Below are 9,730 nucleotides of genomic sequence, written 5' to 3' on the forward strand. Positions count from 1 at the left end.
TGATCATGACGTCAGTCACAAAAATAGTAAAAACTCTTATGCATGCAAGCAAGTTATTTATGGATATGCAATAACATATCAGTGAGAAAATTATAAAATAAATAACAAGCATGCCACAGTCGGGCGTCTCAGCGACACCACATAAAGGGCTTATAGAATAAATGCCACAGTCGAGCGTCTCAGCGACACCACATAAAGGGCTTATAAAATAAATGCCACAGTCGGGCGTCTCAGCGACACCACATAAAGGGCTTATAAAATAAATGCCACAGTCGGGCGTCTCAGCGACACCACATAAAGGGCTTATAAAAAAAATGCCATAGTCGGGCGTCTCAGCGACACCACATAAAGGGCTTTATAAATAATCACAGTGAATATCCAGTAGGTAAAACCGTTCCAGGGATACTCAATACTTCAAATATTATAAAGAGGTTAGTCCATAAGAATCATAATTATCATAAGTCACCGGTCACGATCCATGTTCTGGTTTAGCAGTTTTCTCCTCCGAAGACCGACACTAAGACCGACACTTGACCCATCCCAGACTGTAGTCCTTAACCATGGACACGGCTATTCGAATAGGTTTTAATCTCTGCAGAGAGTGTACTCTTTACCCACGAGTAACGGATTCCTTTAGTCCATTGGGACTAATTCCGTCGACGGCCTTTTAATTGGAAACACACCTATCCGCACACACCAGCCTAACTTACCGGTGTCTGGAATCACCCACGACACCCGTTAAGCAAAACTCTAAGTGGGGAGGCTACAACCTCGACGTAACATGGGATCACAAAATTTATACCGCGCGCAAACTGGGGAGCTACCCCTTCGGCTACAACCGAAACACCCATGCTCCCGGACCAGGTGGCATGCCTACCGGATGCCTCCGGTATCTTCCACCATGGCCTCTCTGTACGGTGTGTGCTAGGAAAGGGGTTGGAAATTTACTGAACCGTACCCTACCTATGGCAGGGACAAGTGGCAGTACGAAATAACTATGGGGGTTACCGAAACAAGACTCGATCTATGGTCGACTCAGGAGGTTTGAATATTCCCTGCATGATTAGCACAACAATATATACTTCAACCAACAGATAGAAACACCACGCGACATACCCCCTCATGCCATACCGGACACGACCGTCTCGACAGAGGAATAGGAACAAGACCATGTCTACCCAAGACAGAGGCCTTCCCGGCTTCCCTTCCGGTATGCATGAAAGGCATATGACGGTGATTTCCATCACAGCCATATCAACTCCATTAGCATGAAAATCATTAATATGCACTCATGAGGAGGAACACATCATCACATAAAATGACGTATGCCTGCGTAGGGTGGTGTTGTCACCATGTTCAAACAACACACACAATATTATGGCAGGGTTCAGAATGCTTGCCTTTAAGTCGTGGGGAGGCAAGGTGCGTTCCAAAACTCTTGAAAGCTTGCTTCTCTCTCTCCAAAGTCCTATTTTAAATAAAATTTGAATCAACACACAAATTCAAAACAGCACAAAAAGTTGTTTTGAATTTTTTTCAAATAAATCTTAAAATAAACTAGACAATATTTGAGAGAGGTAGGAAAAGGAATCGACTCATTTGGAGTTGTATTTAAAAAGTTAAGCTCAGTCAAAGTTTTGGTTAGAATCTGTTAATTAAAATAAAACAGAAAAAAACGATTCGAATATATACGTACACGTCGAAAGCGTATTCTGGAAACACGTTTCCACTTATCCAGCGTGGACCGCGCCTGAGTCGCTGACAGTGGGCCCGCCTGGCCCACTGGTCAGGTTTGACTGGTCTTCCCTCCCCTCTTCTTTCTCTGTCCGAGCGGGGCGGAACTCCGGCGAGGCTCGCCGGCTAACGGTGGCACCATTCGGGAAACCGAGGCCACCCGCGGTCTCAGGGGATCAAGGCGATCCTACCGGTGGTCGCTTTGGTCTCTGGGGTGGACGGAGCTATCGGCGGCGAGCTCCGCAGCGGACGGTGGCCGTCGGGCAAAGTGAGTTTTTGGCTCCGGCGGTCCCTGACCAAAATTGAGCAGGGGATAGACTCATGAGAGGTAGAGGGGGTTCCTAGTGAAGAGAGTGGAGAGGGGGAGGCCCTGGTTGCGCCGAACGGAGCCGGGAGGCGGCGGTGGCCGAACTGGCCGGAGTGGGGGAAGACGGCCTCTTCCTTTCCAATTGACGGCAATGGGGGCACTAGGAGTACGGTGTGAGGCTGCTTGTGTGCTCGGAGGGACTCGAGGGGCTTCCTTTTATAGCGCTCCCACGTCGGTTCGTGGCGGCAGTGGATGAGCTCGTCGGCGACCACCGTTCTGTAGCTTGCAGGGCATCGTGGCGGGGCTGGGGATGGCGGCAGGAGCTAGCGGACGAGCGGGTACTGCTCCAAGGGCGAGCTGGCGAGCGGGCGTGGCTCGGGCGGCGCCGACCAGTGCAGGGGCTGTCGGGCGGCAGTGGCGGCTAGCTGCTGGCTTGCCGGAGATGTGGCGAGGGCTGTGGTGCTCGTGGGGAGCAGAAGGGGACGTGGCGTGCTGGCTGCGGTCGGCCAAGGGCCAGAGTGGGTGCGAGGCGAGACGCGGTGGCTCGGTTGCTGCACGTGCAAAACGCGTGCTCTGGGCGCGCCCAGAGCATGCACGGGACGTGCTCGACAGAATGCTAAGGCATGTTAGGGGGCTCTAAACCACAAGAGGGTTAGCAGGGTGGGGTTATAGGCTAGGGCAAATCCATGGAACATGCTGGTCTGGTCAGGGGATCAAGTTCATAATGTAAACAAAAACTCATGCCAAATCTGTCCATGCTCTCAAGGTGTTTGACAAAATGCCAAAGGTACCTAGGCAGTTCTTGGAGTGGCCAAATCTCCCAGAGTGGGGTCTCTTTAGATGAAAGAGAGGGTGGTGAGGTTAGTTTGACAAATGAAGAAACTTGCTAGTGCAAGTTTTGCAAAACTTCAATTCTGGACAGGGAGTAAATGGCATCATTACATGAACCAAAAATGTCCCAAAGGGTGCATGCTCCTGGACTTAGGGGTTTTGTAGGGTTGACTACAAGCAGGTGAAAACACAAGGTCACTAGAGCAAAAATAAAAAGGGTTGCAGTAGAAAACACAAGGATGGACCAGAATGAAAAAGAGGTTGATTCACTCAATTTTTCCAAAGAACATCACTAGGTTTTTGTATAAAGTTGGATGGCATGCTACCACTGACATCCCATAATTTTTGTGGAGGTTTTAAAGAAATATTTAAATAGGTCGTAGTGCAAAAATGCCCACTGGACCAGATTTGAAAAATATGTGCAGAACTCAAAATATGTAATGAATGAAATATATTTTTGCATAAAAGTGATTTAGAAACATCACATGATATCTCCAAATTTTTGTAGGAATTTTAGTTAAATTTATCAAATGGTGGTAGTTCAAAAAGAGCTCCAAAACTGATGAAAGTCATTTTAAGGAATAATGCTCAGGAAGATATAATTCAATAAATAAAATTCTACTGATTAAAAATTGTTATATTGAGAAAGCATATAAATCCAATACATTTTTGGAAAGTTTCCACTTGGGTAAAACTCCTTAATATTAAAAGGTTCTGAAATCAACAGAAAAATCCAGAAAGCAAAATTTTTAAACTCCTGGCAAAATTTTAATAATTAAAACCTGGTTAAATTTTTGGGGTGTTACATTCGCAGAGGGAAGCAGAGGTTTTCATGCGCTTTTAGGGTTTGATACACAAAATCTTAATGCGAAAGAACATCACTTTATATTGCCCCTTGTATATGGACCTTTACTATGCAGTCCGTCGCTTTTATTGCTTCCATAACAAGTTTGTACAAAGCTTATTTTCTCCACACTAATAAGTCATGCGTATTGAGAGATCAATTTTTATTGCTTGCACCAATGACAACTTACTTGAAGGATCTTACTCAATCCATAGGTAGATATGGTGGACTCTCATGGCAAAACTGGGTTTAAGGATATTTGGAAGCACAAGTAGTATCTCTACTTGGTGCTAGGAATTTTTGGCTAGCATGAGGGGGAAAGGCAAGCTCAATATGTTTGAATGATCCATGAAAATATACTTTAACTGGGATGCGAGAAAACATAACCCATTACGTTGTCTCCCTTGTCCAACATCAACTCTTTAGCATGTCATCCAACATCAACTCTTTAGCATTTCACACTTAATGAGTGCTCACAATTATAAAAGATGTCTATGATAATATATTTATATGTGAAATCTCTCTTCCTTCAATATTCTTTCATGAATTGTTCAAATGACTAATACAATGCTTGCTAACCGTCAATAAATTTACAACCTCTACTTCTTATATGTGAAGTCATTACTCCCCATGGGATAAGCAAATGAAACATATATAATTTCAGATTTATGACATTCAACTCATTCAACCATTTACTCATAGGATATAAGTGAAGCACACGAGTAAATGACAAACTACTCCAACAAGATATAAGTGAAGATCAATGAGTAGCTAAATAATTATGCAACTATGTGAAGAATCTCTCTCAAAAAAGAATTTCATATCTTGGTATTGTATTCAAGCAGCAAGAAAAACAAAATAAAATGACATTGCAAGGATAGCACAACTCATGTGAAGAAGCAAAAACTTACGCTCAACCGATACTAACCGATGATTGTTGAAGAAGAAAGGTGGGATGCCTACCGGGGCATCCCCAAGCTTAGATGCTTGAGACTTCTTGAAATATTATCTTGGGGTGCCTTGGGCATCCCCAAGCTTGAACTTTTGTGTCTCCTTAATTCCTTTCGTATCATGGTTTCTCTTTTTATCAAAAGCTTCATCCACACCAAACTCAACAAGAACTCGTGAGATAAGTTAGTATAAAACATTGCAAAACCTTATCATTTTCTACTGTAACAAATTACTAACATTATTATTCAAAATTGAATACTAAATGTCTCTGCATATTTAATACCCCTATGATTAAATAGAATCATTAAACAAGCAAGCATATGCAAACAATGCAAACATAACAGCAATCTGCCAAAACAGTATAGTCTATAAAGAATGCATGATTCATCATACTTCCCTAACTCCAAAAATTATAAGAAAAATACTACGCTATAAAAGATTTATCAGATCTCATTATGCAAAAAGATTCAACATTATATCACTCTCTGACTTTTCTAGGGAATTTTTGCAACAGCGGTAAACTTTCTGTTTTCAAACAGCAACATGTATACTAGCAAAATAAGCATGGTAAAGGCTATTGTCGGTGTCAAAACCGGCGGATCTCAGGTAGGGGGTCCCGAACTATGCTTCTAGGCGGATGGTAATAGGAGACAAGGGACACGATGTTTTGACCCAGGTTCGGGCCCTCTCGATGGAGGTAAAACCCTACTCTTGCTTGATTAATATTGATGATATGGGTAGTACAAGAGTAGATCTACCACGAGATCAGAGAGGCTAAACCCAAGAAGCTAGCCTATGGTATGATTGTTGTTCGTCCTACGAACTAAAAACCTCCAGTTTATATAGACACCGGAGAGGGCTAGGGTTACACAGAGTCAGTTACAATGGGAGGAGATCTACATATCTGTATCGCCAAGCTTGCCTTCCATGCCAAGGAAAGTCCCATCTGGACACGGGACGAAGTCTTCAATCTTGTATCTTCATAGTCCAGGAGTCCAGCCAAAGGTTATAATCCGGCTATCCGGACACCCCCTAATCCAGGACTCCCTCAGTAGCCCCCGAACCAGGCTTCAATGACGATGAGTCCGGCGCGCAGATTTGTCTTCGGCATTACAAGGCGGGTTCTTGTCCAAATTCCATATACCTGTTGAATAGTGTCCGACTTCTGGTGAATGTTGCGCTCCTTGGATTCTGCGCCAAATAATGGCCATCTTCCACGTGTCAAACAAATGCAAAAAGCCAGGGTGTTTTTTCATTTACCCCCCTAGCTGCGCAAATGAGCCGCCTATAAAGGAGACGGGGATTTAGATCCGAATCACACCATCTTCCCTCCGCGAGCATTCATCGGAGCGCATTCGACAGAGATCCATTCCATCATGGCCAGTCGACGCAGCTCCTCCTCTCACCCCCAGTCCTCAGCCTGGAGATTGGGAGAGAAGTTCCGTCCCGCACAGCGAGCTAGTGGCGCTCCAAGCCAAGGGGTTTCTCCCCCCAGCCTACATGGTCCCGGTTCGAGCCGGGCTTGCCACCTATAATGGCGGAGAGCAAGCGGAGAGCGTCCCCAATCCCTCCAAAGGAGAGAGGGTATGCCTTGTCCCTTATTTGATAAGAGGGCTCGGATTTCCAATTCATCCGTTTCTCCAAGGGCTCCTGGAGTTCTACGGCCTCCAGTTGCACAACCTTACACCTGCCTCCATATTGCATATTGCGGGCTTCGTAGCCCTTTGCGAGCTGTTTTTGGGCATCGAGGCCCATTTCGCGCTGTGGAAGAAGCTGTTCTGCCTTGTGCCCCGTTCTCAGGAGGGGTTGATATATCGAGTGGGCGGAGCCGAACTATGGCGCATCGTCGGGACCGGATATCTATCCGGAACCCCAAAGAAGGCGTCCGAAGACTGGCCCTTGGAATGGTTTTATATAGAAGATGTCCCCCTACCGGACCCTGTTCGGATCGGCCTCCCTGAGTTCGACAATGCTCCTTTGAAGAAGTGCCTAAGCTGGCGTCCACGGAGCCCTCAGAAGGAAAATTACAAGGACGTCCTTTACCTGATGAGCCGGATAAGGTTGTTAGCTCATTCCAGACTGACCATGATCGGGGTCATGGCCACATGCATTATGCGGGGGGTGCAGACGCTTCAGTATAGAGGCCACCCCATGTGGGATTTCAACAGGGAGGACGACGCCACCCGGTGCGGCCGTAAGGGGCCGGAATCAGTTGCCGCTCTAATAAAGATCTTGTCCACTTTGTACAAGGGAGAAGAGGAGGAATTCCTCCGCGTCAACCCACGGGAGGATTTTCTATGTACAATCCTCCAAGCTGGGTAAGCGGACACTTTCACTCGCCCATCCGTTTCATATTCCCATAGTTAAGTATCCAGTCTAGCAATTTCAACGCAGGAGCTACGCCAGGCTGTAAAGGAGATAAACAACCCTCCTCCACAACCCAGAATTGTCCTTCGACCCGGACTCCCAAGAGGACCCGGACTTATCTGTGGAGCTGATCGATGGGGTGTTTCATCAATTGAGCAAGGACAACACCTTTGTGGCCATTACGGCCAATTATCCCGGACTATTTCCAGCCTCACAAGTAACCGAGACCGAAGTCCGAGTACTTTTAAGATGATCCATCCGTGCTTATTTTTTATCACCGTATACCAATGGCATTTTTGCAGGGGAAGTCCTTGAGGCGGAGGGCCGAGCCTGCGGTGGCTAGCTAACAAGGGGCATCAAGGCCCGGCAGGCTAAAAAGAAGTGCGTTCCGGAGTGAGATGCCGGCGCAATGGTACGGCGTGCCAATTTATTCCCAGGTTTTATTCCCTCAAGGCATACTAACGCTCATGCTCTCTTCAAGAAAAAGAGGGCTCGCCGGGCTATATCCGGAGAGGTTGCCAATCGCGCCTCCACCAGCCAGGCTCCAAGGCCGGGTCCGGAAGCGGAGGCGAACATGAGGCACGCACCGGATGCTCCTCCGACAGAGGATGCGGACAGGCTGTCTACCACCAATTCCGCGGTGGAGAGTGCCATGAACCATAGGCGTCGCCGGACAGTTCTTTGTGACGCTTGTTTCTCCCAAAAGGCATTGGATGCCTTCAATACGGGAGATGCGTACCTCCGTGCCGCTCAAAATGGTCTTGCCAGAGCCACAGAGCAGTATGTAAAAGACATGTGGGTGAGAAAATTTGATGGTTATATATGTCAGTAGCCCCCGAGACTTGAAACAGTTAGAATAACTGATTTAAGGTTCATTTGTAATGCAGGATCTTACAGAAAAGAATACCCAACTGTCCCAGGAGCTGGAAGAGTGCAAAGCCCAACTTGAGGCCGCACTAGCCGCGGCAGGGGAGGCCAAGGAGACCCCCTCTGGTAATATATGCTTCGAAAGATAAGTATGTTTGTGAAGTGCGGCATGTGTGCAAGTCTGACAATAACATTGCAGATGGCGCCGGAGTGGATCCGGACAAGCAACAACTCTTGCGCCGGTTAAAGGCCGGCGAGAGCATGCTTACGAGGGTGAGGCAAGAGAAGAATAATCTCCAAGATGCAAACACCCAGTTGGGTGAGGAACTAAAGGATGTTCGTGCTCAGCTGTGAGACTCCGTGAAGGAGAATCGGCGGCTTCGACGCGGTATTTTTATTAAGTGCTTGAACGAACTTCAAAAAAGAGTTCGGCGAGGAAGTCGATTGACAGGGTTATGTCTGTAGGTATGCTAACAGGTCGGCCTGCAGAGGAAATGCCCGGTTCTACGGGTGACCTTCTTCCCGAGCTCTCACAACTGCACAAACGAGTTCGGCAGGTAATGCAAGGCGTCGCCCAGGCCTTGTGGCCATCCGTATCCATGCCCGAAGGCCTTGGAGAGCTTGCAGAGAAGCTGAAGGGAGCGCGGCGGCGCTTACGATTATGGAAGATATCAGCCTATCGTCGAGGCGCCAGGGAGGCCTGGGCCATGGTGAAGACGAGGTACATGAAGGCTGACCCAAACCACATGGCCGAGGTCGGACCTGTGGGGCCTGATGGGAAGGAGATCCCTGTGAGTTTAGTGTACGGCCAGGTAGAGTTGGCCGCCAAATATTCCCAACAGGACTGTAAACTAGACAGCTTGTTGGATGGTATTGAAGAGGAATATACCCAGTCAAATTGACTATGTAATTTAAGATGACATGTAAAATGCCTTCTAGCCGGATTGTAGATCTTTTGTCATGGCGGACCTTTTCGCTTCAACCTCGGGACCCGATAGTCCGGAGTGTGTTCGAATACCCTCTCGGTTATGTAAGAACCGGGGCATGCATGGAGACCAGGCGTAGGGGTCATTAGTGCTTGAACAGACAAGTGCCGAACTAGTTATGTTATATTACATGGTTAGTAAGAAACATCTTCCAGGGAGAATAGTTCCGTTAGGGGTTCCTTTCCCTGGGAGGCATGCCCTAAAGTGCATGTTCGGACTGCGAAAAAAGCAGAGAAGCATCTGGGGGCGGATAAATAAATGAGTGGGAAATCATCTTTAGTTCACCGACCGAATATTCCCTTAAGAACGCTAGCTTTCGGCTTCACCCAGTCTGAGGTACACATCCGGCTGACCCAGCAGTAACAATCGCAGAGGTGCTCCCGTTACCGCCTAGCCGAACAATCGGGAACGTAGGGGTAAGCACAGGAGCGAGGCAACCCAGCTTGGCCAAAACTTAAGTCATATCGATGCATATAATGGTCAATAAAAGGTACATGCGGAAGTGTGACACATGTGTTGGGCATGAGGCCCGTATAAACAAGCTTATGTTAAAGAAGCCCCCAGGTACAATGAGCACGGATAGCGCGTCAATTGTTTGCGAACAAGGCGCGAACAAGCCCTTAAAGGCAGTAAGAGAAAAGGAGGGAGAAGGGGAGAAATATAAGACAACTAATGTGTAAAAAATAGACAGAGGAAGGAGACGAACACATAGTCCAGCGCTAGGCATAGAATCTTCGGAGACAGGCTGAATTCCATGGGTTCGGCTCGAGTCGGTTATCCGATGCGTCTCGCAGACGGTACGCTCCACCAGTCAGAACTTGGTCAATGATGAAGGGACCTTCC

This window comes from Triticum dicoccoides, chromosome 2B (assembly GCF_002162155.2).
Source record: "Triticum dicoccoides isolate Atlit2015 ecotype Zavitan chromosome 2B, WEW_v2.0, whole genome shotgun sequence".
Taxonomy (NCBI): Eukaryota; Viridiplantae; Streptophyta; class Magnoliopsida; order Poales; family Poaceae; genus Triticum; species Triticum dicoccoides.